This window comes from Varanus komodoensis, unplaced genomic scaffold (genome assembly GCF_004798865.1).
Source record: "Varanus komodoensis strain SLA01 unplaced genomic scaffold, ASM479886v1 scaffold15, whole genome shotgun sequence".
NCBI lineage: Eukaryota > Metazoa > Chordata > Lepidosauria > Squamata > Varanidae > Varanus > Varanus komodoensis.
Genome location: NW_025335440.1, coordinates 8,100,768 through 8,125,947, shown reverse-complemented (window position 1 = coordinate 8,125,947; position 25,180 = coordinate 8,100,768).

Here is a 25,180-nt window from a genome sequence, read left to right as displayed (position 1 = left end):
GCAAGATGGTCCCTCCAATCCCCCCCGCAAGATGGTGCTTCCAAGTCCCCCCTCAAGATGGTCCCTTCCATTGCATCTTCAATGGAAGGCTAACAGATGGGAGCTCTGGGAAGGAGGCCTGAAGAGTCTCCACCAACCACAATACTAAACACGCCTTCACAAAAACGTTGCTATACATTATGCCAAATAGTGGAACCCAGTCCCATTGGAAGCTGACTATCTGGCCAAAAATAGAAGTGGGCCGGCACGTCCTTCACACAGTGCAACTCATAGAGGATTATTTCTGGGGTAATGTTTGGGGTACCGATTCTACAGTAATGCCGTGAGACCTCTATTGGCAGGTAGAATCTTTGTTCTTAGCTTGGCATGCGCCCAGAACAGTGTCTTAACAACTATGTAAAGGAATTTGTAAGCTGTGTCTGTCTCACAACAGCAATGGCCCCACTAGACTAGCTTTTGCATTAAGATTTTATTTCCCCACATCGTACTGCTTTATGGGCATCAGAACATCACTTAATATTTTTACAAGCCGCAATAAAACTTGTAGGGGATCTAATTGGTTTCTCTAGCAAGAGGCTCTCCTTTCCCCATCTCTCGCAAATGATCCATACGCATTTACAAAGAGCCTTTGGGGAGATACAGGGCTGAGGTTTTAATGCCAGATCTTGAGTTACATTCAAGTGTAAAAAAAAAAATCATATTAATAACGACCCTTTGATTTGAGGGTTTCCTGTGAGGATTCCAGATAGGTTCATCTGCAAAACAGCCTCTTGGAATCGAGGTCTTGCGTTTGCTTCGGAAAATTATAATGTCTTCTATGTTGGTTTTTGTTGTTACATGCCACCAGCCAGAATGAATGCATTAACGATTCCCTAGAAATGTTTTCTCCCTCTAGCTTCAATTTCATGGGAGACCAGCTCTGTATATTTTATGGTTCCAAGGCTATGGTAACAAACAGGCTAGATTAACCAATAAGCTAGTTGTTTTATCCAAGCCATGTATACCCAGAAGCAAGTTCACTTGATCCACTTTTAGACCCATCTCCAAATAAAATTTATCATGGCTATTTCCCTACAATGGGTTGGATCGAGACTGAGTTAGTTGCAATTCATCTCCACTGAAACCAACAGAACTTAAATTAGTTTTGACTAATTTTTCAGTTGTACCCAAAGCAAAACAAAGACACTGCAAAAACCATGTAAGAGACAAAAATTAAAAGCAGCATATTATGGCTACATAACAGCTAAATATTTGTGGTTCAAAGACCCTGGAAAGATGAAATGGTTTTCACCTGATCCATTGGTCATGTCCAAGCAGGAATGGAGGAGAATTCCGTCGATCTCTTGGCAGTGAGGCAATAGGGATATTTGGAAATTCATTGCGGTTCAAATTCTGTTGAGGATTCACCCAGTTTGTACCATCTGGGCTGAAAACAGACTTGGAAGCCATTGAAGGTCAGAGTCTACATGAAATGTGATTTGCAGAGCCCCCAGAATGGGCTTACTGGGATGCTTTTGAAAACTGCGCCTGAAAAATATGTACTTTGGATAGATGCATTCAAACATACTTTAAATGAGGGAAGAAAAACGTGTTCATTTCAAAGATGAACTTCACTGATGTACACATTTGGGAAAATATGCATGGATTGCAGGGGGAGTGAGGCTGAGATAGAGTTCTGAAAACTTCAGTAAGCCTGGATTTGCTGATTTGGAAATCTCCAGGAGGGAGGCAGGTGGACAAGCAAGCCACACCAGGGAGAGCATTCCAAAGATACAGGGTCACTACTAGGAAGACCCTTTGCTCCAGTAGATTTATTTATTAATTAAAACATTTCTATGCCGCCCCATTCGCCAAAGCCTCGGGGCGGCTCACAACATAAAAATTAAAATAAGATACCAACAACAATTTAACAATATAAAATAAGTCGCCCTGGCCAGATAAAATAAGCAAATAATATTAGCAATTAAAATGACGTTTAAATAAAAAGGTCTTCGCCTGGCGCTGAAAAACAAATAACGACGGCGCCAGGCGGACCTCTCTGGGGAGTGCATTCCATAGATTGAGTGCCACCGCAGAGAAAGCCCTCCTCCGAGTACCTACCCTCCTAATTTCCTTCACGGAGGGTTCCCAGAGAAGGGCCTAAGATGTTGTGGGATCTTTCTCTTCTTCCCGAGATCCATCCCGAGAAGAACTTCTAGTTATGCGATGAAGGAACATGCAGGAGGTGATGGGGAAAGGAACTATTTCTGAGAGCCCGGTCCCAAAATGCCAGAAGAGGCGCTTAAGGGTCAGGGCAGGATTTACACATTAATTTCACCCGCTGTGGATAACAATTGATTAAACTTGCTTAGATTGTGCTCGAGCATTTTCCTTCTGTTATCTGCTGCATGGTCAGGCTTGACTCACCGACAGGGCAGCATTAAATATTCTCCATATTTGGTCTGGGTGAAAACAGAGATCTCGATGGTGCAGAGAATTCAGAAGCCAAATGAAGCTCCCCTTTCAATCTGTTCTCTGTGTTTGCCCCTTCCGCACAGGCACCCTGCTGGTTCCTTTCTGCCCCCCTTCTTCTTCCCACCCAATCAGGTAGCAGGTAGCAGGTGGGGTTATGGCTCGATGTTAAGCAGCCAATGGTGGGGTGAGGCTTAGAGAGGACCACCCAGCCCATGGGTGCTCGCCAGATGTTCGGCACCTGGCTTGCTCAAGCGCTGACAGCTGGCCCGGTTTGGCTCATGGCTTCCGCTGTTGGACCACTGCAAGTTGCATATATTTTAAGACCTGGGAATATTTTATTTTATTTTATTTTATTTTATTTATTTATTTATTTATTTATTTGAACATTTCTATACCGCCCCTTGCCGAAGCCTCGGGGTGGCTTACAACACAATACAATACAATACAATACAAAAATAACAATATAAAATTAAAGTTAACAATATAAAATAAATAAAAAATATAAAAGATATAAAAGAAGTTGAAAAGAAAAGAAAAGAAAAGAAAAGAAAAGAAAAGAAAAGAAAAAAAGAAAAGAAAAGAAAAGAAAAGAAGTCGCCCTGGCCAGATATCCCACCTGCAATTTACACATATTGTGCCTGGGAATTATGTAAGCTGTGTAAATTGTGGTTGGAATTTAGTCACATTTTTTAAAATAACCCAAGCCTGGGCTGCTTTAAAAGATGGCATGTTGGCCTGACTCAGGTCATAGTGAACCTGTGCAAGAACGGGTCGAGCGGCCGGACTCTGGGGGGGGCAGGGGGGCGGAGATGAGCTGCAACAATACAGTAAATTATTTACCCCCCCCCCCACAAACACACATACATGGGGGGCGGGGCAGGTTACAGATTCCTTGCCCAGCAATTTTGAGGCATTCCACAAAGACAAATGAGGACAAATGAAAATATCTAAACTTTTTTCATGGAAATCCTGACTTTTAGAGCAGTTCTCAAAAAATAATGAGAAGCTCCAGCCCAACTCTATGGATGTACATATTCCTTCAGAAAAAAGGGAGCTGTACACTTTGGTACAAGGACCCACTGAAATAATTGGGGCATTGGTAGTTCATGATTTCAGTTGAGCAGGTCCAAGTAGCAACACCAGAGAATTTTGTTGATTTCATTTTTTAAAACATGAGCTAAGTATAATTTGCAACTGTCTTCGTAAATGTGGCAGATTTAAATGGACAATGTGGAACAGGCAGATTAGTTCAATCTACCAGAGTTGCTTTGAGTGCTTAACTCTTCTGATGTTTATGGGGCTGATGTTTATGGGGGATGTATATAGAGGGAAGTGCCTCTTTTCTTCTGACACTGTCTTAATGTTTAACAGTTGGATATGGCAGGCAGATGAAGAAATGTGGCAGCAGATGAATCTCTTGAAATGTCCAAAATTATGCATCACAGGGAAAAAGTGGAAAGTGATTTTTTTTCTCCCTCTCTCCTTACATTGATTGGGCAGAAATTCAGGATGAACACCAGGAGGGAACCGTGAAATTCACTTCCATGAGATGGTGTGATAACCATCAGTTTGGACAGCTTCAGGCAAATTCATGAGGAACAAGGCTATTGATGGCAGTAAGTCATAGAATCATAGAATAAATGAGTTGGAAGGAGCCATGAAGGTCATCCAGTCCAACCCCCTGCTGTTGCAGGACACCAAGTCACACCATCCCACTCAGGTGGCTGCCCAGTTCCTTTTGAATGTCCCCAGTGTGGGAAAGCCCCCCCAACTCTCCAGGCAGCCGGTTCCACTGCCGTCTTGCTCTGACAGTGAGGAAGCTTCTCCTGATGTCCAGCCTGAACCTGGGTTGTCTTGGCCTTCCTCTTTGAGGCAGCCTTTGAGGTCCTTCTAGAAGGATCTCATGTACCCCCTCAGTCTTCTCTTCTCAAGGCTGAACATGCCCAGTTCTCCCAGTCTCTCCTCACAGGGCAGTGTCTCCAAACCCTGGATCATTCTTGTTGCCCTCCTCTGGACCCCTTCTAATTTACCTGTATCTTTCTTAAACTGAGAGGAGGTTGGGTTAGGATTTTGATAAAGTGAATGAATTAAGTCAACACACCAGATATGAAATGGTCCACCAAGGAGAACAGACCCCAAATGGTACGCTGTCTCACATGCCCTTGGAGTTGACCAGTTTGAGCCCAGAGAAATGTGTCATCCAGGTGGGTCCTGAGGGTTGCATGGCTTCTCCAATATCAGAGGGAGGGTACCTGGAGAACATAGGTTGGAGGTTGTGGTAGCTCTCATTCCCTACCTGGGGGACCTAGCGGGCAGCTGCGGGATGACTGCATGGACAGAATCCTGGACCAGACGCCATTGACTGGATCCAGCAGAGCTGAATGTAGCCGGTGCAGAAGGGTGAGAATTTCAGTCCAGTTCTTTTGTTAGTCCAAAGTTCCAAATGTTTTCATCTACAAGTGAGAACTGAACACCAATCCCTTGTCAATTTTCTGTCCTGTGACCACGTAGCAGTTGTGCTCATGGATTGCTCTAGAACATATTTGGATTCTATAAAAAAAAGTGACAAAGCAGCTATTTTTAAGCAGAAAAGAAAATACTCAAAATTATATGATAGAAAAGGAGGGGTCAAATATATGAAAACAAGACAGAAAATGGGGGAAATACAGAAGTGCACCTTTCTATTGCGATTCCAGGAAGAGTGTATGTTTCTTGTGGATGTGAGAGTAACCAGAAAGAATAAATAGAAATATCCATATTTTTCTGAAAAGTGCTTCAGTCTGTTGTTCCTCCAACACGAGTCCACCATCAAGCAAATTAGGGATTCTTCTGCTGTTACTATAGTAATCAATGCAGCAGACTTCAAAGGAAAATTGGGCAGCCTTGGATATTTGTCTCTTACAGGAAAAATCAAACACAATTTTACATAATTTGGACCACTTAGTTCCTTTGTTCCACGCGGCTCTTTGTGACAGAAATCCCATTGGCAACGTGGGTGGTACGTCTCCCTCCAGGTTTTGTTTATTCCCTCCACCCTCTCCCTTTTTAAAAAGAAGTCAATAGGCAGTGAAATCAAAAAGCTAAAATATTCAAACAGTGGAGATCAAAGACTGAAAGAAGCAATTCCTTAATGAATTTGGTTGGGCAGAAGCTTGGAATTTGGGTATTCTGCAAAGGTGGATTGTCCCCTGTTTGAAGGGCTGCCCTCTCTGAATCCTGTTTCAAGAAAGAAATATTACTGAAGGAAGGAAGGAAGGAAGGAAGCAAGGAAGGAAGGAAGCAAGGAAGACAGATATAACAAAACCCTAAGAATTATTGTCTAACTGACTGAACAACAGGGACACAAGTTCTGGTCACAATCCTCTGGTTTATTGATGGGGTTGCTTTTATTTATTTGAATCATTCCACCTTGCTTCCCCTGTGAGAAATCTCTTTTCCCCTAAATGGAGCCATCTTCTTTCATACAGTAGGGACATGGTCTCTCTCTAGAAGGACCTCAAGGGCTGTCACAAAGAGGAAGGTCAGGATCTCTTCTTGCTGATCCAGAATGTAGGCCACGGAATAATCAATTCCAGTTGCGACAACCCAGATCCAGGCTGGACATCAGGAGAAGCTTCCTCACTGTCAGAGCAATGCGACAGTGGGACCAGCTGCCTGGGGAGGTGGGGGGCTCTCCCACACTGGGGATGTTCAAAAAGAAACTAGGCAGTCATCTGAGCGGGATGGTATGACTTGGTGTCCTGCAACAGCAGAGGGTTGGACTGGATGACCTTCATGGCCCCTTCCAGCTCTACTCTTCTATGAGTCTATAATTTTGTCCTTCTGCAAACACCAGAGGTTCTAACACTTTCTGAACTATTTATTTATTTATTTATTTAAAACTTTTCTATGCCGCCCCCATCGCAACAAAGCCTCGGGGCGGCTCACAAAAAATACAGAAAAACATATGTAAACAATAACAATATAACAATTTAAAAGAAAAAAAAAACATTTAAAACCCCCGGTGCATTCTCGGCTAATTTTAAAATCCTAATAAATACAATAATTTAGCAATTAAAATAAGTTTTAAATGAAAAGGTCTTAGCCTGGTGCCGAAAAACAAATAATGACAGCACCAGGCGGACCTCTCTGGGGAGCGCATTCCAACTAGTGGAAAGCTCTCACTTCTCTGGAAGCACTGCTCCAACCTTGGGGAATCTGGTAGAATTGAACTCTTGAAATTAAACAAACAAATACATAATTCATTTCTATTCCACCTTTATTTCTCTTACAAGGTGACTAAGGAGGCCTACAAGGTTGTTCTCTCCATTTTATCCTCAGGTCAGTAACTCTTTGAGGTAAGCTTGACTGAGAGGCAGTGACTGGCCCAAAGTCACCCGGTGGGCTTCCCACTGAATAGAAAACCAGGCGGGCTGAGACCTCCTTTCTTCCCTCTCCCCAGCATTTGCTTCCTTGCAAGAAGGAGTAATCATGGAATCACAGAACGGTAGAGCTGGGAAAGGCCAGAGGGCCACTGGGTCCAGCTCCTTGCTCAGGGCAGAATTTAACGCTTCCCTCTCTAACACAGCAGTCCGCCCTTCATCTTCACAAAACATTAGGAAATGCATCAAGGCCATAACAAAACACGGTTCTCCAACTGAGCGCTAAATAGATTATCTGAAAATAATTAAATTAAGCTGTAAACAAATGACACTCAGATGCTTCTTCTTTCCCTGAACAATTATCTTGACTTCCTTGTGAACTTAATTCCCATAGAAGAAGCAGTGACCAAGCGTTGCCTTCTGGTAGCACCGACTGCTGGTGCTGCTGCTCCAGCAATGAATGAGGCTGGTGCGTCTGAGTCGGCCCCGGGGCGGTGTGGGGGGGTCAGTCCTCATCACGGGTCCACCAGGTTCGGCAATGGCCACTCCAAAGGGCGAAGGCCACTTTCCTAGCCATGAGATCCAACTTACGTCCTCCGTTCCGAGTTGTGTCTCAACGGCTCTTTCTGGCTGTCTGGATGAAGTGCAGGGAAGGGGGAAGGAAGGCTGTGATGCCAGCAGGAACAGGGTCAGGCCTCCCTCTTCCAGGCTGCCATGTTTTCTCTGCTCCACAATGCACTGGGGACCTCAGGAAGACCCAGCTTTGACGTTCTAGGATGTATCCGAAGAATCCCATAGCTATCCGGATCACATGGGAGGGCATAGGATTGCACCTCTTTATAATTTTAGGCTTGGGACTGTAGAATGATTGATTGGAAGGTCATTCGGTCCAACTCTTCGCTCAGTGCAAGAGTCCAGGTCGAGGCATCCCTGGCAGATGGCTGTCCGGCTGCATCTTGAAGGCCTCCAGTGTGGGAGAGCCCCCTGCCTCCCTAGGTCATGGGTCCCACTGTCCTTTGGCTCCAATGATCAGGAAGATCTTCCTGATGTCCAGCCAGAACTTGGCTTCCTGTAACTTGAGCCTGTTGTTCCACGTCCTGCACTCTTGGATGATCGAGAAGAGATCCTGGCCTTCCTCTTAGTGACAGCCTTTGAGGTACTTATAGAGGGAGGCCATGTCCCCCCTCTTCTCCTCTCAAGCTAAACATGCCCAGGTCTTTCTATCTCTCCACATGGGGCTGTGTTTCCAGTCCCCAGATCATCTTTGTTCCCCTCCTCTGGACTCTTTCCAGCGTGTCTGCATCTTTCTTCAACTGTGGTGCCCAGAACTGGACACAGGACTTCAGGTGAGGTCTGACCACTGCTGAGGAACGGGAAACTACCACTGCATGGGATTTGGAGGTGACATAGCTCAAAAGCAGCCCGGTTTGCAGTCACATCACTTAGAAACATAGAAACAGAGTGAGTCAGAAGGGGCCTCCAGGGCCATCTAGTCTGACACTTAACAGGATCTCCCCTTTATAGCATAATAGGCACTACTTCACGAGCGTCCGGGGACTGCAGGTGGCGCAGTGGTTTAAACCGCTGTGCTGCCGGGCTGGTAGATCGAAAGGTTGCCGGTTCGAATCTGCACAACGGGGCGAGTTCCCGTTGCTCCGTCCCAGCTCCTGCCATCCTTGCAGTTCGAAAGCATGCAAGTGCAGGTAGAGGAAAAGGTACCACTTCAGTGGGCAGGTAACAGCATTCCGTGCACTTTGGTGTTTCGCCATGCCGGCCACATGAGCACGGAGACCGTCTGTGGACAAACGCTGGCTCCCTCGGCTGGGAACGGAGATGAGCACCGCCCCCTAGAGTCAGGCATGACTGGATGTAACGTCAAGGGGAAACCTTTACCTTTACATGAGCATCTGGTATTTGGAGGAGGAGGTAGAAGAGAAGGATTTACATTTTATCCCATCATTTCTCCCCAAGAATAAACCTGCGGCCCAGGCGAGAATGAGAGATTATGAACTGGCCCAGAGTGTCGGGGTGGGCATGTGCCATAATGGCGAAAGGGTTGGTCTGGGACTTCGGAGATCCTGGTTCTAGTCCCACTCAGTCATGAACCTCACCGGGTGACTTTGAGCTTGTCCTGGATTCTCCACCTAGCCTTCCTCACAAGGTTGTTGTTGTGAGGAGAAGAGAAGGATGCAGCTGCCTTGGCTTCCTTGAAGAAAGAAAGGTGAGATATAAATAGAATATACAAATAGACTTCCAAATGTGGTAGGCCAGTCCTACTGTGCTTGGGAGTATGCTATTTGCTCCAAACTCAGGCCCAGTCATGCCACTCTGCCATCCTTGAATTAATAATTCCAGGGATTGAAGCTGCGACGTTCTGCAGCCGAGAGCTGGATCTGCCCAAGAGAAATGGCCCGTCAAGGCAAAGAAGGCAGTGGGCAAGCAAAGGCAAGATCTTGCTTCTTTATCTGCCAGAAACAGGAAAATGTGCGTATTAGAGATATATGGATTAGCTACATCTGTGGAGAAACAGATGGTTAGGTGTCTTTTATTTCTTCATCTGTACATTAATGGGACTAATTTTTAAATAGATTTTGTCTAATCTACAATAACAAGTCATTAAGGAATGCGCATTAGTTCATTTGTGTCGGTGTGAATTAGGGCTGCTGCTAATGGTACAGAGCATGGATCCAACACCCCCACCTTTGAAATAGAAAACCCCAAAAGCCCATCGTCGAGGGGGTAGGATCCATGTGGCTTAGAAAAGCCGGTCTGCTGCAGAATTTGCAGGTCATATTCCTATATTCCATATTATTATTATTATTATTATTATTATTATTATTATTATTATTATATTTTGCAACTGTACTCTGATGAGTCCACACTGCAGATTTCTCTGACACTCCTCACCTGTGTGCACACAGAAATTACAAGCACCAACGGAAACAAATTGAGAGGAGATCAGACAAATTTCCTGAACCGTTCTCTGTGTATAGCCACTTACAAACATAATTCATTTCTGCAGGGAGCGCCATTGGCCTTCCATTTTCTTATTTGGAGCCTGGGGACTGGCAAGCGTCTTGACAGTGCTCAGCAAGTCTGGAAGGCTGCTGGAAAGAAGGATGTGGTCCGCCTTCGAGGCTAACCAACCTCATCTTCTCAGAGTGGGGAGCACCTAATGGAGGTGGCACAGAAACGCGGTCCTTAAACTCACGCACAGTCCAGCCAGGGGGACAAGCCTCTTCTACCTTCTGTCCTAAGCAGAGTGGCTCACCCACAAGGCAGGAGTTATTTAGATAGTCCTTCTCGTGGCACCTGTAGATCCTGGGAAAGGTTGTTTATCCTTTGTTCAATAAAGAGGGCAAAGTTTACGGCAGCCTTGGGGTCTTGTTTCTTTTCCATGTTCTCCCTTTTGTGTCTGCAAAAGCGTGGTGGTCATAGGAAGAGTCCCCCTGAGTGACACGAAAGGCTGTGTCTCCACGGTGGTCAATCGGGTCCCCATGCAAAGCCCGGCAGCATGGACAAGCGGGTTCCCGGGCCTCCCTCCTCTCCATCTCCAGGCCTCCTCTCAAGCAGCAGGCACAGCCTCGACCTCTTCCAGGAGGCGGCAGTGAGAATTTTATCCCCGGTCAGTTTCGGTTTACATTTGGCCAGTTTGGTGCAGTTTTCCATGCTGAACAGAAATGATTTGAGGTTTTTTTAAAAACAAATGGTGGAGAAACCAAAACTGAGACTTTGACTGCTCTGGGTCCAGAGTTTGCTGTGTTCTGTCCTTACACGTATGGCTTGGAACACCTGAGTATTTGCCCATGTTACTGACTAATTAGGGAAGCCACCTTTTTTTTTCTAACAGGTGCCTTGTCTTTAACAGGTGTGTGGCAGGTACCTCCATCCTGGTCTCCTCCATGCTAAGAATGGCTGTACTTACTAAATTTGGCTGATATGGGAGAGAATGGAATGCCCATTCATACTGGATAGTTTACAGATAATAATTTATTACAATGTACAGAGTTTTTCATATATGGGGGAAAAGAGTTTAATATTTTTGAAAAAAAAGGATTGTGTTTGGAGAAAGTCAAAATGACACATTTGTTGACCCCTAACAAGGGATAAGAGTATGAAAGCTGGACAGTGACAAGAAAAACCAAGATCATTCAAAACTTGGTGCTGGAGGAGAGCTTTGAGAATACCCTGGATGAATAGAAAGACAGACAAGTGGATCCTTGGTCAATCGATCCAGAGCTTTCCCTAGAAGCAAAAATGACAAAACTGAGGTTCTCCTACTATGGACACATCATGAGAAGGCAAGGCTTCCTGGAGACGACAATTGTGTGAGGGGAAGGGGAAGGCAGAAGATGCAAAGAGGACCAGCAATGAGATGGATTGAATCCATAGACGAAGCCACAGCCTTGAACATGGAAGAGCTGAGCTGGGCCACAATGGATGGGACATTTTGGAGAGCTTTCATTCACAGGGTCACCTTCGGCTGAAGGCTGCTTGCTGGCACATCACGACATCACAACAGCAGCAATGGATCATCAGAACATCTAAGTACAGCCTGCAAGCCTGGAGTCAGCCCACCCTTTCCTAGTGTCAACCTCCATCCGCCGGTACCACCACCACCAATTTTGCTCGAACTCTTGGGAGTTTGAAAGTGTGTCCTGTTTGCCTCTGTGCATGCATGCACACACGCACACACATGTGCAAGCTGCAAAGGTCCTTTCTTGCCACGGGTGCATGGCCAGTCTATGGCATCAGACACCTGAATCACTCAAGGAGTTTTTCTTCGGTTTCTTTTCTCGACCAAGGTAAAACTTCAGCAAATTGGTTCCCAGTTGGGAAAAGGAGGTATTTAAGGTGATGGCCTATTGCTGTGAATCTGAAAGGGGCCCCGTGAATAGCACAGGCTGCTGCTAAACATGCTAATATGCTGAAAGGCCGAGGAGTTTGTCTTGTACGGTTTGGTCTCCCATGGTAACAATCAAGGCAACCTATATTTAAAGAAATGGCAATTTGTTGCTTGCTTCTACCTGAGTTGCCATGCTCGCATGTATGGGAAATTCAACTGTCGGTCTTGCAAAAATGGGTGATTCAGGACTTGAAAGAACGGCAAAAGCAAATGGCAACAGAAGAGGTCTCTATCAAACGCAGCACGTCCTTCTTAGCTTGCAGATCTGTTGGGGACCCAATTCTGGACCCATGGAAGCTCCATATCCGTTTACTGTGGATTATTGCCGCTGTTATTATTATTTCGATTTCTTAGCCACCCTTCTCAAGACCCAAGACATCTTGCAACAAAAGCCTACAAAATCTAAAACCTCTAAAGCCAATATTTTAATGGCTAATCATTATATGGCCTGTTTTAAGTATACTGTAGGGTTGCTTTGAGTGCCGGTGCTTCCCTGCTGGATCGCGTGGAAGCTGAAGGCACCCTTTGATTTTGGAGGCTTCCGGGGAAATGATGCTTTGCAGGGCTGCTGCCGGAAGGACCGGAAAAGAGATGCAGGAGAGCCAGGGTGATTCACTGGCTGAACATTGTATTGGTACACAGAAGACTGGATCCTGGCCCCCACTCAGCCACGGGGGGCCCGGACGACTTGGGAGAGCGACGGACTCGCAGCCTCACGTACTTCACAGGGCTGTTGCACGGATGAAATGGAGACGAGGAAGAAACGGTGCTGCTTTGGGGTCCTTGCAAAAGGAGAAGAGGTGGGGTAGGAATGGGATCATCCGCAGGTACATTTTGCCATCCCAGTCCCGCTTTGCGAAATCCCCCCACCCCGGGTGGGTCCATCAACTGCAGCTGCAGCGCTGGAAACTGTCGTGTGGATCTCGGAATGCGGCAGAGCCAGGCTCCCTTCCTCGCGCCCGTTGGGGATGCGCAAGGAGTCTTTCAGAAGGGAGAACCCACCCGATCTCCTGGGCTCAGCTCCTCGGATGCCGGCCCGGGTGTGAGCCTGGGCTCCTGGGGAGCACGTGTGGTGCTCGAGCGATGCTCACCAGGCATTGAGCCCCCCCCCGCATGAGTTCTGTGTGAGTGGGGCGCCTCTTCTGCATCACATGCAGCAGCCTTTCCTCTGCCATATCTGAGGTGGGAGAAGGTTCACCTTTTTCCCCTGTGGAGGAGGGCAGGACGGCTCCAACAGAGCCAAGCACAGGGAGCCAAGGCTCAGTTTGGATGCCCGGAAGTCCTTCCTGATGGTTAGGACCCCGAGGGTGTGGAATGGGCTTCCGTGGGAGGTGGCTGAAGCCCCATCAGTAAGAGCATTCAAGGATAGGCTGGACGTCCACATGGTGGGCATGTCATGAGTGGAGCCAGCTGGAGCCAGGGGTCGGACTAGATGGCCCAGGAGACCCCTTCTGACTCGCTCTGTTTCTATGTTTCTGTGTCCATTCTGTGAGTATTGTGTTCAGTTTTGGGCCCCTCATTACAGGAAGGATATAGCCAGGTCAGAGTCAGTGCAGCGTAGGGCCACAGGGTTGGTGGCCGGTTTGCAGGGGATGCCATATGAGGTGAGACTGAGGGAACTGGGTCTCTTCAGCCTGGAGAAGAGGAGGCTCAGAGGGGATCTGTTGGCGACATACAGGCATGTGAGGGGGTGTCACACGGAGATGGGTAGAGACCTGTTCTCCCCTGCAGAGGAAGGCCGGACGGGCTTCGACGGAGCAAAGCTCAGGGAGCCAAGGTTCCATTTGGATGCCAGGAAGCACTTCCTGACAGTTAGGACCCTGAGGGTATGGAATGGGCTTCCACGAGAGGTCGTTGAGGCCCCATCGGTGAGGGTGTTCAAAGATAGGCTGGACATGCACATGGTGGGTATGTTGTGAGCAGAGCTGACTGGAGCTGTGGGTCAGACTAGGAGGTCCCTTCTGTTCCCACGTTTCTAAGATTGCTGGTCATGCAGCCTTCTTCCTGTGATCATTCACGGATTTCCTCTCCACTTGGCTCCGGACCACGAGGGGAAGACGGCAAATACTCAGGGGATGGATCCCACAGAGCTTCATCACAAGTCTAATGCAGGCCCCCTTTTCCGCCTCTCCATCCTCCTCCCAGATCTAGACCTGGGATGGTCCAGCGTCCACAGCACATGGCCCCTGCTGTCAGCCAGGGCTCTTCACCAGACATTCCACCGTGCCATCGGGGAGCTGAGACCAGGCTTTGATGAAATGCTGGCTAATTGGGCCATTGCGAATCAAAGTGTAGCCTTCTGCAGCCGAACAGAACCCACTGGTGCATACATGAGCTTCCCAGCGGGGCCCAGAAATATAGGACGGGGCCGGAGAGAAGGGCGTGTGTGTGGGAGAGGAGAAACACTTGTCTTTGAACCTCAGGAGCGTGGTGGTCTTCTGAACAATAGACTGATGATCTGAGCTAATTGCAGGGTCTGTCAGCAGATGACGTGATGCAATCAGTACAAATTATTGCCTAATGACTAGCAGGTCACCTGCAGTTACCTCCACAGAGTTGTGAAATAACATGTCTTTGCGCTGTATTAACCTCAAGATTAACCTATTAGTGCCCTTATTTTGTCTGTGATGCAGAGAAAGGACACCCAGATAAATTCCTTATTCAACTCAGGTTGCAAGGAAGGCAAAAGGCTAGTTTTTTAAAAAAGCAGAAAATGCAGTGCTCTGACCGGCCTGAGCTGGGGTGTCAAGTCACTGTACCCCTAACCAAATTTGCTCTCCAGTTAGGGTTGCAAAATGTACACAGGTTTGTAGTCTGAAATAGAGGGAACGGAACTTGTAACCAAATGAGAACGTTGCTCCCGTGCGCTGGTCATTCCAGAATCCTCCCATTGGAACCCCGAACATGAACTGGGACACTCTGTTCTCCAAAAATGATTATGAATTCCAGAATTTGCATTTGCTTTCACCTAAAGGGGGTGATTTGCCTTGCTTTGGTTCATTCTTGTGTACATTTTAGAAAAGAATGCTGTCTTTTTGTGCATTTTTCAAATGTGGCCCAACTGCTGGGTGCGTTTTGCTTTCTTTTGCAGAAGTCTGGAAATGTATGGATTACATATTCCATTGGCTGTCACATTCAATTTTAGGAGCTGTGGATTGGGAGAATCCATAAAGCAACAATGACAACACAGAACAAAAAAGCTTCCCCTGAATGAATTTCTGACCCATCCCTTCTGCATCCTCAAACCAAGCACTCCCGGTCAAATGAGGGTTGCAAATTGTGGAGAAAAGCTTCTATACCTGGAGCAAAACCTTCTAAAACAAGGTTTGCCCAGACTGGAAGCATATATAGATTGTGCCCAACTTCAGTTCCGACTTCTCTCGCTTTGGACTGCATTAATACATTTTCGGAGAACAGCACCACAGCTGTCCCTGAGTCTTTTTAAAAATCATTTTCTTTGTTCTCCCATCCTTATTCTTCTAGTCGGCAGCTCTGCATACATCTAGCAGCAATGCCCAATGCTCCTCTCCCCAGGATCTGGCCTCTTCCCATAGCATTTCACGTGCCTCAGTATCAACGGGTAATGAGATCAATTCCGCACTGAAAATGCAAACTGGACTTGCAGGAGCAATGCCTCCACAGTGCCATCTGGATTTGCATTTCCAGAGAAGGAAGGTGCCATTTTTAGCAGCGAGAACATGTAATGCAGCATGCAGTTGTCTGGAGCAGAGAAAGACGGTTAGAGAGATGAGGCTGATAATACAAGACCGGCTGCCTGGGCTTGGCCGGTTAGGGAGCCTCCACTGAGATTCTTCAAACAGCCTTTCCCTGGGGAAAGGGGGGGAAGGAGCTGAGATGTCAAGGAAAGTTTGGAAAAAGAGTTGACTGTAATGCTTGAACTCAAAAGGCTCCATAGTAAATAATAGCCTTTGTATCATTCTGCAATACTCAGCTCAAGGAAAACTCTAAAGGGTCAAAGCAAGTCCTACCCCAAGCGATCCAAACCGTAGGGCTTAGGGCCTGGTTACCTGAAGGAGCATCTCCTTCCCTATGGGCCTGCCTGTCCCTTAAGATGTGGGGCAGCCGCCCTTCTCTGGGTGCCCTCCCTGAAGGAGATTAGGAGGGTGAGTACCCGGAGAAGGGCCCTCTCTGTGGTGGCAGCCCAATCGTGGAATTCGCTCCCCAGAGAGGTTCGCCTGGTGCCGTCACTTTATTCTTTTCGGCACCAGGCCAAAACCTTTTTCTTTTCCCAATGTTTTATGACCTGACTGTTTTGATTGGATTTTTTATTATTAGTTGAATTTTAGGATGCTGTGTTTTAAATTTTTTACATTTTGTATTGTTAAACTGTCCCTGGACTTCAGTAATGAAACGGTCTAGAAAAGTTTTCAATAAATTAATAAAAATAAAGTAAATAAATAGTAGTCACAAAATTAACACAAGAGGAGTCCTGCTGGATCGAGTCCAGAATGCTGTTCACACCATGGCCAAGCAGCTGCCCCAGGTGACCCACAAGTAGGACGTGAGTGAAATAAGACTCTCCTACCCATGTTCCCCGGCCACTGGGGTACGAAGGTGTGCTGCCTCTGAAATTGGAGGAGGCGCAGAAGCATCAGGGCTAGTAGCCATGGGTTGCCTTCTCCTGCAGGCATTTGTCCAGCCCGCTTTTGAAGAAAGGGCCATTGCTACTCCCAGTGGCAGCGAGTTCCACAGCTGAACTATGCCTGGCATGGAGAAGTCCTTCTTCTCATCCGTCCTGAATCTCCCACCAACCAGCTTCGTGGGGTGGCCCCACTGGGTTCTGGCAGCACGAGAGCAACCCTCGGAAAGGATGAGCTCCACACTGGGAGTGGCAGACAGGAAGTGCGGGGTTCCACCGGGCTGGAGGAGGAGCTTGGTAGGAAGCCCCAACTGGGACCCTGATTTTGGGGGCTGGAATAGAGCCCAGGACATGTTTGTAGATTATGTCGATCCCGATCCACATTGGAAGGAGGTAGTGCCCTGTTGCGAATGACCTACTCGCTAGATTCTCCGCCCAGCGCTTTGCAGTGGGAATACAGGATCCACAGAGCTGGAGGCATTGCTCCCCCGCGGACTGAGATGAGGACTGGTTCCGTCTTTCTCGCTGGCATCCTTTGGATGGCTCCTGGCTTGGGTTTCACGAGAGAGACTGGCGTCCTGCCAGGAGAAAGTGATCAGCTTTCATTTATCCATGGCCACCTAATTGCAAAATACGGGCCTTGGAGCAGGGGACAGGTCTATGACAGGAGAAATGCTCAGGAGAGGTTTTGTTCTGCTTCTTGATACAGGGGAGCCGGCACTACTCTCTAATTCCAGACAGCATGAAGAATTTCACAGCCAGGAAACCTGGTAGAGATTCGAATTGGGGTTTCGTGTTAGGAAGGTAGCTGCAGAGCCGGCATGCCTTGGTGTGTGTGTGTGTAGTGTGCATATTCCAGTGGTCTTTTATGATCAGTAAGTTGCCTTGGTGACAAAGCTAGTCTCTGAACCTGGTTTTCTCCAGCAATCCATTGGCAGCTCTTGGGTCTGTACCTCAGTGCATTGGCTGTTTACATGTTTTTGCTGTGCTTTAAAGAAGAGAATAGAGATTTTTTCCAGGTTTGCATTCAAATGTATGATTCTATTGTTTTTTTTGAATGAAAGAAAAAGATATCTCTGGATAGAACTGATTACACACATTTTCCTGAAATTCTGCCAAATAGGGACATGTTTTTTAAAAGGTGTGGTTCAGTTTTGAGCAGAATTTGCCCAATTTGGGCCTCTGGTCGTTGATGTCCATCCACTCCTGAGCTTTCAATGAGATCCATAGATCCTTCCAAAGTTGTGGCTGACAACATTGTTATGCTTGAAGGAATGTGCTTTTCAAAAACACATCGCAGACGAAAAAGAATGAATCAATGGGAGGAATATGCAGACATTTCAAATGTGTGTTGAACTCATGCAAGTCGACGGGGCGGGGGCGGAAATGCACAAACACGCACACATATTTTTATGCAACTGAAAACAATGAGCTTGTAATCTGATACAGGCAGTTGGAAGTTACCTGGGATTGCCTAAAGTCTTTCTTTAGGCAAAATGCAAACTCTATGACTGAACTACGCGCCTTAACCCAACTTCTTATTGTAGCAAGCGTACACGTTTCTCTAGGGACCAATCTGTCAGGCTCAATTTTGCCCAGGTTCTCACTTTAACACCACTGCATCCATTCCATCTATTTTCTGCATCAAACTGAGAACTTTACCCCTGGTCTACATGAGCATTTGTACATATTTTCATGTACATTATATGAAATGTTCACCTGTTTTGTATGCAAAATATCGACTGTTGCAAATGTGTGAGGACTCTGGGGATCTAAAGGCATTATGGTTCATGTTTTGGTTCAATAATATTTGGTAAGTTTATGTTAAAATGCAAACTAAATGAATTTCTCACCCAACCCTATATGTGGACACCTAAGGAGTTTGGAGGAAAAGTCAAAAGAATTCAGGTAAGAGTCATGGCATGACTCAGCAGAATCCCAGTGAGTTCTTTTTTATTTAGATTTGAATGTGGACTCAAACTCTTCTAAGCCAGGGGTAGGTATCATGAGTAGGTCACTTCCATCATGAGCAGGTCACCTCCTTCCAAGGATAGGCTGGACATGCACATGGTAGACAGGTCATGAGTGGAACTGGCTGGAGCCGGGGGGACAGACTAGATGGCCTGGGAGACCCCTTCTGGCTCCTTCTATTTCTGTGTTTGAATCTTTCCTCCTGAGCAGACTCAAATGCAACCTTAGCTGTATGCTGTTCCACCACCTTTCAGGATCACCTGAATCTATCTTAAAGGTCTGTAATGTGCAAGAGATGGGCCTCTTCTCTATAGAACCTCCTACAGAACGATATGTAGGACTTTCCTGTCTCAATCCAAGCCAGTATTCACCCTACCGCATTCTGTGAGTTTCCCTGAATCCCATTATATGGTGAGCCAGCCATTCCTGAATTAAAGAAGCTGAAAGAATTGGGTCTTTGAGTCTCGCTACATGGAATGACCTGGACAGCAACTGCTTGTGTGACGTGTAGATTGAAATGTAACTTAGGAAAGGAAAAGGGACAATGCTGAAGACAGCCAGGGTCCTCAGAGCAACATCTCACCACTGAGTCTCGTCCGCATTCGTGGTCACGGCTTCCTTCTGTGCAGGGGACGTTTGCACAAACCAAGCAAAGATTGTGCACATCTGCACAAATGTGCACACAAATCCTATTTCGTGCAACTTTCCTCTGTAAAGTGGGGCTGCGTCAACCCAAAGAGGAGACTCACGCCATCTCAAGTGGGAATCAGAAGCAAGATGAAACAGAACTCATGGCTGACCGTTTATGAATAGGTTCGGTGGACTTGCGCTTATGCACACCCTGATGTACGGAGCTTGGAACGGGGCGGTCCTGCACACTTTCTGAGCAGGAACCAAGAATGAACTTGGTCTACCCTTCAATGGCCCCCAGAGCTGCAGACTTCTTTGGGTTGCGATGGACCTAGGGTTGGGTGAGAAATTCATTTAGCTTGCATTTTAACATATCTTAAGTATCCTTGAACCAAAGCATGAAGCCTAGTGCCTTGACTTGGTTATTCTGTGTCCTGCACTCTGGCATCAGCAAGAAGAGATCGTGACCTTCATCTCTAAGACAGCCTTTGAGGTCCTTCTAGACCCCCTCCAAGTCTTCTCTTCTCAAGGCTGAACCTGCCCAGTTCTCTCAGTCTCTCCTCACAGGGCAGTGTTTCCAAACCCTGGATCATTCTTGTTGCTCTCCTCTGGACCCCTTCTAATTTACCTGCATCTTTCTTAAACTGAGAGGAGGTTGGGTTAGGATTTTTATAGAGTGAATGAGTTAAGTCAATACACCTGATATGAAATGCTTCACCAAGGAGAACAGCTCCCAGATGGTACTCTGTCTCACATGCCCTTGGAGTTGACCAGTTTGAGCCCAGAGAAATGTGTGGTCAGTCCCCAGCTGCCATCAGGAACATCCTGAAGGTCAGAAAAACAAAGAGCCCATCTCCAAATGGTAGGAAATGTAATTGCATCCTCCAACATTCAGTGCAACCAAAGACTTGCTTCCTTTTATCCTTTCCTTGAAGAGTTCGGCAGCTGAAGTAGCACTTCCTACGTCCCCAGGAATGTCCACCTCCCGTCTCCAACACTCTCAATGGCTGATGAATTTTGGGCTGCCTTTTCTTGTGTTGTTTCATTTGGATTTTTATTTAGGTGAAACATGGCAAATGGTTATGGAAAATATCATGGGAAAGAATGGGAAGGGAACGGTGAGGCGGAAGGGAGACGTATTTCATAGCATGCAGATGAGCAGATGAGCAATTTTGAGGAAATGGCACTGGAACACTTCAAAAAATGATATGCAAACAGCACGATGGTGAAATTTCACTGGAGGATTGTGACATTTGTAAATTTGCCTGTTTTGCAAAACTCCTACATTGTCGCATTTTAACAAGCCTCACTTAATGGCACTTCTGCAAAACAGTGTAACGGCATTATGGGAATGCAGGAAATGATGGGTGGCTACTCTGGGAGCTTGTGTCATGGAGCGAACCTTGATTTTAACAACTTCTCTGTTGCTCATTTGTTTTTCATTTACCGTTTGGGAAGCAGTGGTGTTATTATGCCCTCCACCCCGTCACGTCATGGATTCGTCTTTGCCAAAGGACCACTTTGCATGGAAATGTGGATTGTAAAGCATCACCAAAGCATGTGCCAGTGTCTGCATGGATGTCCCCAGGGCATGAACAACAGTGGACAGATTGCAAGACAGCTGGGGAAGGACAAGTCAGAGCAGAGCAAAGGTATTCCCGGATACTAGTACTTCTGGGAGCAGGACAGGGTCTGTCGGCATTCCCAAACTGTGGATCCAAAGAAGTCCAGCTTAGGTTGGCTAGGACAAAAGCAGGTAAAAGTACTGGATTCTCACTTGGGGTGCAATCTTATGCATGTTTAAGGAAATGTCCCACAATCCTTTGCAAATCCCTTGCTGCCTGGGGAATCCTGGGAGCTGCATGACATTTTCTGTCTAAACATGGATATGATTATATCTAAGTCATATTTCAAATAGACCGCCGTGAAACCAATAGGACTTTTGAGTTTTACTAGAAATCCCAAATCCACCAATCAGAGCCAAGCAAAAGTTTTCAGAGCCTTCAGAGTTGTTTTGAATACCGGAACTGAACTCGCAGTCCTAAAAAAGGCACCAGCTCAAGCACACATAGCTTTCTTCATTTCAACTGTGCAATGAGCACAGATGAACTACCGTGGAGCCAGCTGGAGCCAGGGGTCAGACTAGATGGCCCGGGAGACCCCTTTTGACTTGCTATGTCTCTATGTTTCGGTGAGGGGTGGGGTTGGATAAATCATTCTGTTTTCACCACTGAACACTTATGAATATCTTTTCCGATCTGCTCCCAATCACCCAGAGATCTTCTGATTGTCGCTGATCTATCCTCTGACCACCCCTGATTTAATCAACATATTGTATTTGCATTTAATCTCATGATTTTATTGTACGTTAGTGCTTTTAATCTGGAATCCACCTTTCCAGGAGGAGCTGAAAGGCGGCTGGGTTGGAATTTTTATCAAGTGAATAAAATACATCAATGCAGTGGATCTAAAATGTCATAACAAGGAGAAAAGATCCAGAATGGTGCATTGTCTCACACGCCCATGGAGTTGACCAGTTTGAGCCCAGAGAATTCTGTCATCAGTCACCAGCTGCCACCAGGAGCTTCCAAGAATTCATGGTAATTGGAGTAATTCTTTCCAGGCACAGCCTGCAATCCCCAAGGACAACAGCGAATTGCTTGGTAACTTTCCTAGAAGTTACACCTCCTCCATTTATAGCGAGCAGGCTAACATTCAAAGAAGATGGATGAGCATGTCTCCCAGTTGCCACAAAGGCCTGGAGAACAAACAGGTGCATTCATATAATCAGCAACTCTGTTTCCACACCATCATTCTCTGCTCTCTCCTTAATTGATGTTGCCACCAAATTTGAAGCCCATGTGGTCCTTTCTACCATGACTGAAACACTGGTGGAATTTGGAGTGGAACCAAAAGTCCTGGTTCTATGATTCCGCCTAACAGTGGATTTAAGAGGTCACTGCCAACAGAAACGGAGCCATAGAGGACAAACTGATCAAACAGGAGAAGTTATTGGTGTGTTTGGAGGAACAGAAGCCTGTGTTTAGTCTAGAAGAGAAGAAAATGGCTTGTCTGTTTGTGAAATGGAGTCATGCAGGTCGGAAAAGCTAGCCCATGGCAGAAATCTCAGGCTGGATTCATAGAAATTCAATCTTGTTCAAATTTCCCGCTGATTTCCTTGACCTTCCTTGAAGATGTGATGTTTGGAGGCCTTTCTGTGCTTTCCTGGATGGATTTCCTTTTACGGAACGGTCACTTCTGCCAGAATGCCTTCATCACATACCCACAGTGTGTCTTTCTGCTCTGCTGTAATGAAGGTGGCAGCTGCTTTAATCTCCCCTAGGAAAACAGAAGGGGACACACCAGAGGAGAGAGCAGAACAATGGGGTGGAATTTTAATCCCCCTTTGATGAGAACGCTCCACTCTGGGATGGCATGTACGGCCTATGATGCCGAAAGAAAACTGAGCACCCACATCTGAAAGGGGCCAGATAAATCACTGAGGAAAGAAAGAAGAGGACTGAATGGGGATTTGTTTTGTCTCTTGCTGTGATTATACATTCATAGTGGTTTAGACAGAGACACAAATTCTGCGCTTGCTCGTTAATTGCCAAAACCAACCAGGGATGAGCAGGCTCACCTTTCTGAGCAGAAAGATCTTGTTTGAGATTCTCATTCACGTGCAATCTATGTTGGTGAATGAAATAAGGTCCCTAGGTAGGTAGGTATCATTGAAGAATAGGGACATTTGGCCTCGTGTGCCCCCTTTGAGTCATTTGGTGGGTGGAGACAGAACTACAGTGAAAAATCTGCCTTCTTGCAAGCTTTCCCTTGCAGCTCAACTCAGGGAAAATTCACGAGGAAGGTGCCATTCAAGAGTGAATGTAACACATTCCCACATTTAAATGATGCAGATTCCGGAGGGGATATCTGTACATTAAAATATGTGCACAATATGTACCCTGGCAGGATGCACACGTAAAAGGGACATTAGAAGAATGAAAACGAGCAATGGCATGCAAGCTTAGGACAGAATAAACCTGAATTAAGGGCAATAACCTGAGAAGACCAAGCCTGACAGATCCCTCCCTCCCTAGCGAAGAGGCATGACTTTGCAGTACCTGCTGTAAGACATTCAGTGTTGACACCTCCGCCATATGACACTCTGTTCCCTAGAGCCGTTCGTCCCTCAATCCCATCTTCCTTCTATCTGAGGCCCTGGCTCTGATAACATTGACATGCTGTTCATTCCCTCGGCTGAGATAAGCTGCCCAATATCCCACGTTCGGTACAGTGCTTAATCTAATTTCTTTCCATTTCATGGAACAGCCTAGCCTGTCCTTAGCACTGGGGCACCAGTGACTCGGACTGGCAGATCACAGTAACAAACACACACTGTTGCCCTGCTCGATAGGCCTGAGAAGTTGAGATCATTTGCATTGGATCAAGTGTGCTTTGCTTTGCTTTGCTTTGCTTTATAGTTTATATAGATTTTATAGTTTCGGGAGAGTTTTCCCCCACCAAGCCTTCCATTGCATGCGCTGAGAAGCTCCGAGAGGCTCATTGCAAACCACTTCACTGTGGCAGCTCATGTCAAGTGACTTAGAATTTGCATGAATGCATTTGCACTTTTTTGCACAAATTCACAACCCCTCAAATGTGCAGATCAGCCAACATTGTAGAAATCCTCATATATTTTCACATATGTTCATGCTTTCCACTATGCGGGGATTATGCATTCTGGGTTGGTGCATTTTAGTTTGCTTCTTTCCCGTGGCTACATTTGCACAAAAACACACAAAAGAAACAGCAAAAATTGGTCTGCCGGCCATGTGAAGTTAAGGCAACCTCGGGATGCTGAGCTGTGATGGGATCCACAAGATGGACTCTGTGAAATCCAGACTGATTTCTGCCTGCTGTGGATTTCTCAGGCATTTCTAGTTGAGGTTGGCAGCTGAAAAATACCTTTGTAAGCTTTGGCATTCCGTATGAACTTCTGACTGCCAGTGACCACCAACCCAAGTTAAATTATGCATTGGTTTTAGAACAACTACTAGTCCTCACTAACCTCAAGCAAATGGCAAAGCTAAGAGAGCAGGGGCAGTGTGGTGAAGTGGTAAGAGCGCAGGATTGGGACTCAGGCGATCTGGGTTCGAGTCCCCGCTCAGCCATGGAGCCAGCTGGGTGACTCTGGGCCAGTCACAGACTCTCAGCCCAACCTACCTCACAGGGTTGTTGCTGCAGGGATAAGATGGAGGAGGAGGAGGATGTAAGCTGCCTTGAGCCCTTTGGAGGAAAAAGGCAGGATATAACTCAAAAAATAAATAAATAAAAATAAAGTACAGAGTGCAAATAACTTCTTGAGATAGAATGATCTGCACATTCCTTTTGAGCTGTACATCAACAGCATCCTCCAGGCTAACACTGCTTCTCATGAAAAGGCATAGCCAGGTTCTTTGACGGAACGCCTTGTCCTATACCTACCTACCCAGTCCCAGAGGTCATGATTGGGGTCCTTCTCTGGGAGCCCCTTCCAAAGGAAGTGGGGTAGGTGGCTACCAGAAGCAGGGCCTTTTCGGCTGTGGCCCCCAGGAGTGGAATACCTCTGGATATTTCTCAGCACTCTTGTAAAACAAACCAACGAGGAACTCTTGGAATTGCATTTTCTTTTTCCCGTTTTCTCTTGCTTTTTTTCAAATAACAAGTTGGCACTCTCCTTCTTGGCTCTCATGCACTTCAGAACAGAGGTGGATCAGCGGGAAAGTGCAAAACCAAGAAGACCCATACCTATGCAATGGCTTAGAATACTGATAGACGCCTCCAGGTCCCCCCATCTTGAATGCTGCATGGAAACTAGAGATGGGGGAGAGATTGAAAGAACAGGATATGTTTAACCTGGTGAAGAGCAGACTGAGGGGAGATAGACAGCTCTCAAAAGCTTGTCCCTTAAAGGAGGGCTGGGATCTCTTCTCAATCCATCCCAAAAACACGGAATAACAGGGACAAGCAGTGCTTTTTTCGTTAAAAAAAAGGTGCCGGAACTCACGTCTTGGGGTCACGCTTTTACACAATGGTCACCACAGGCAGTAAGCACTCAGCGCGCAACCACACGACCGATCCCAAGCCGAGCAGCGTCCCAAGCCTAGCGGCGCCCTCACAATCGGTGCCAACACACAAGCAGCCTGCAGGCACGATGGTAATGATTTTAGCCACCAACCTGCTACGCCCAACAGGGTGATTCACAATCACTTGGAAAAA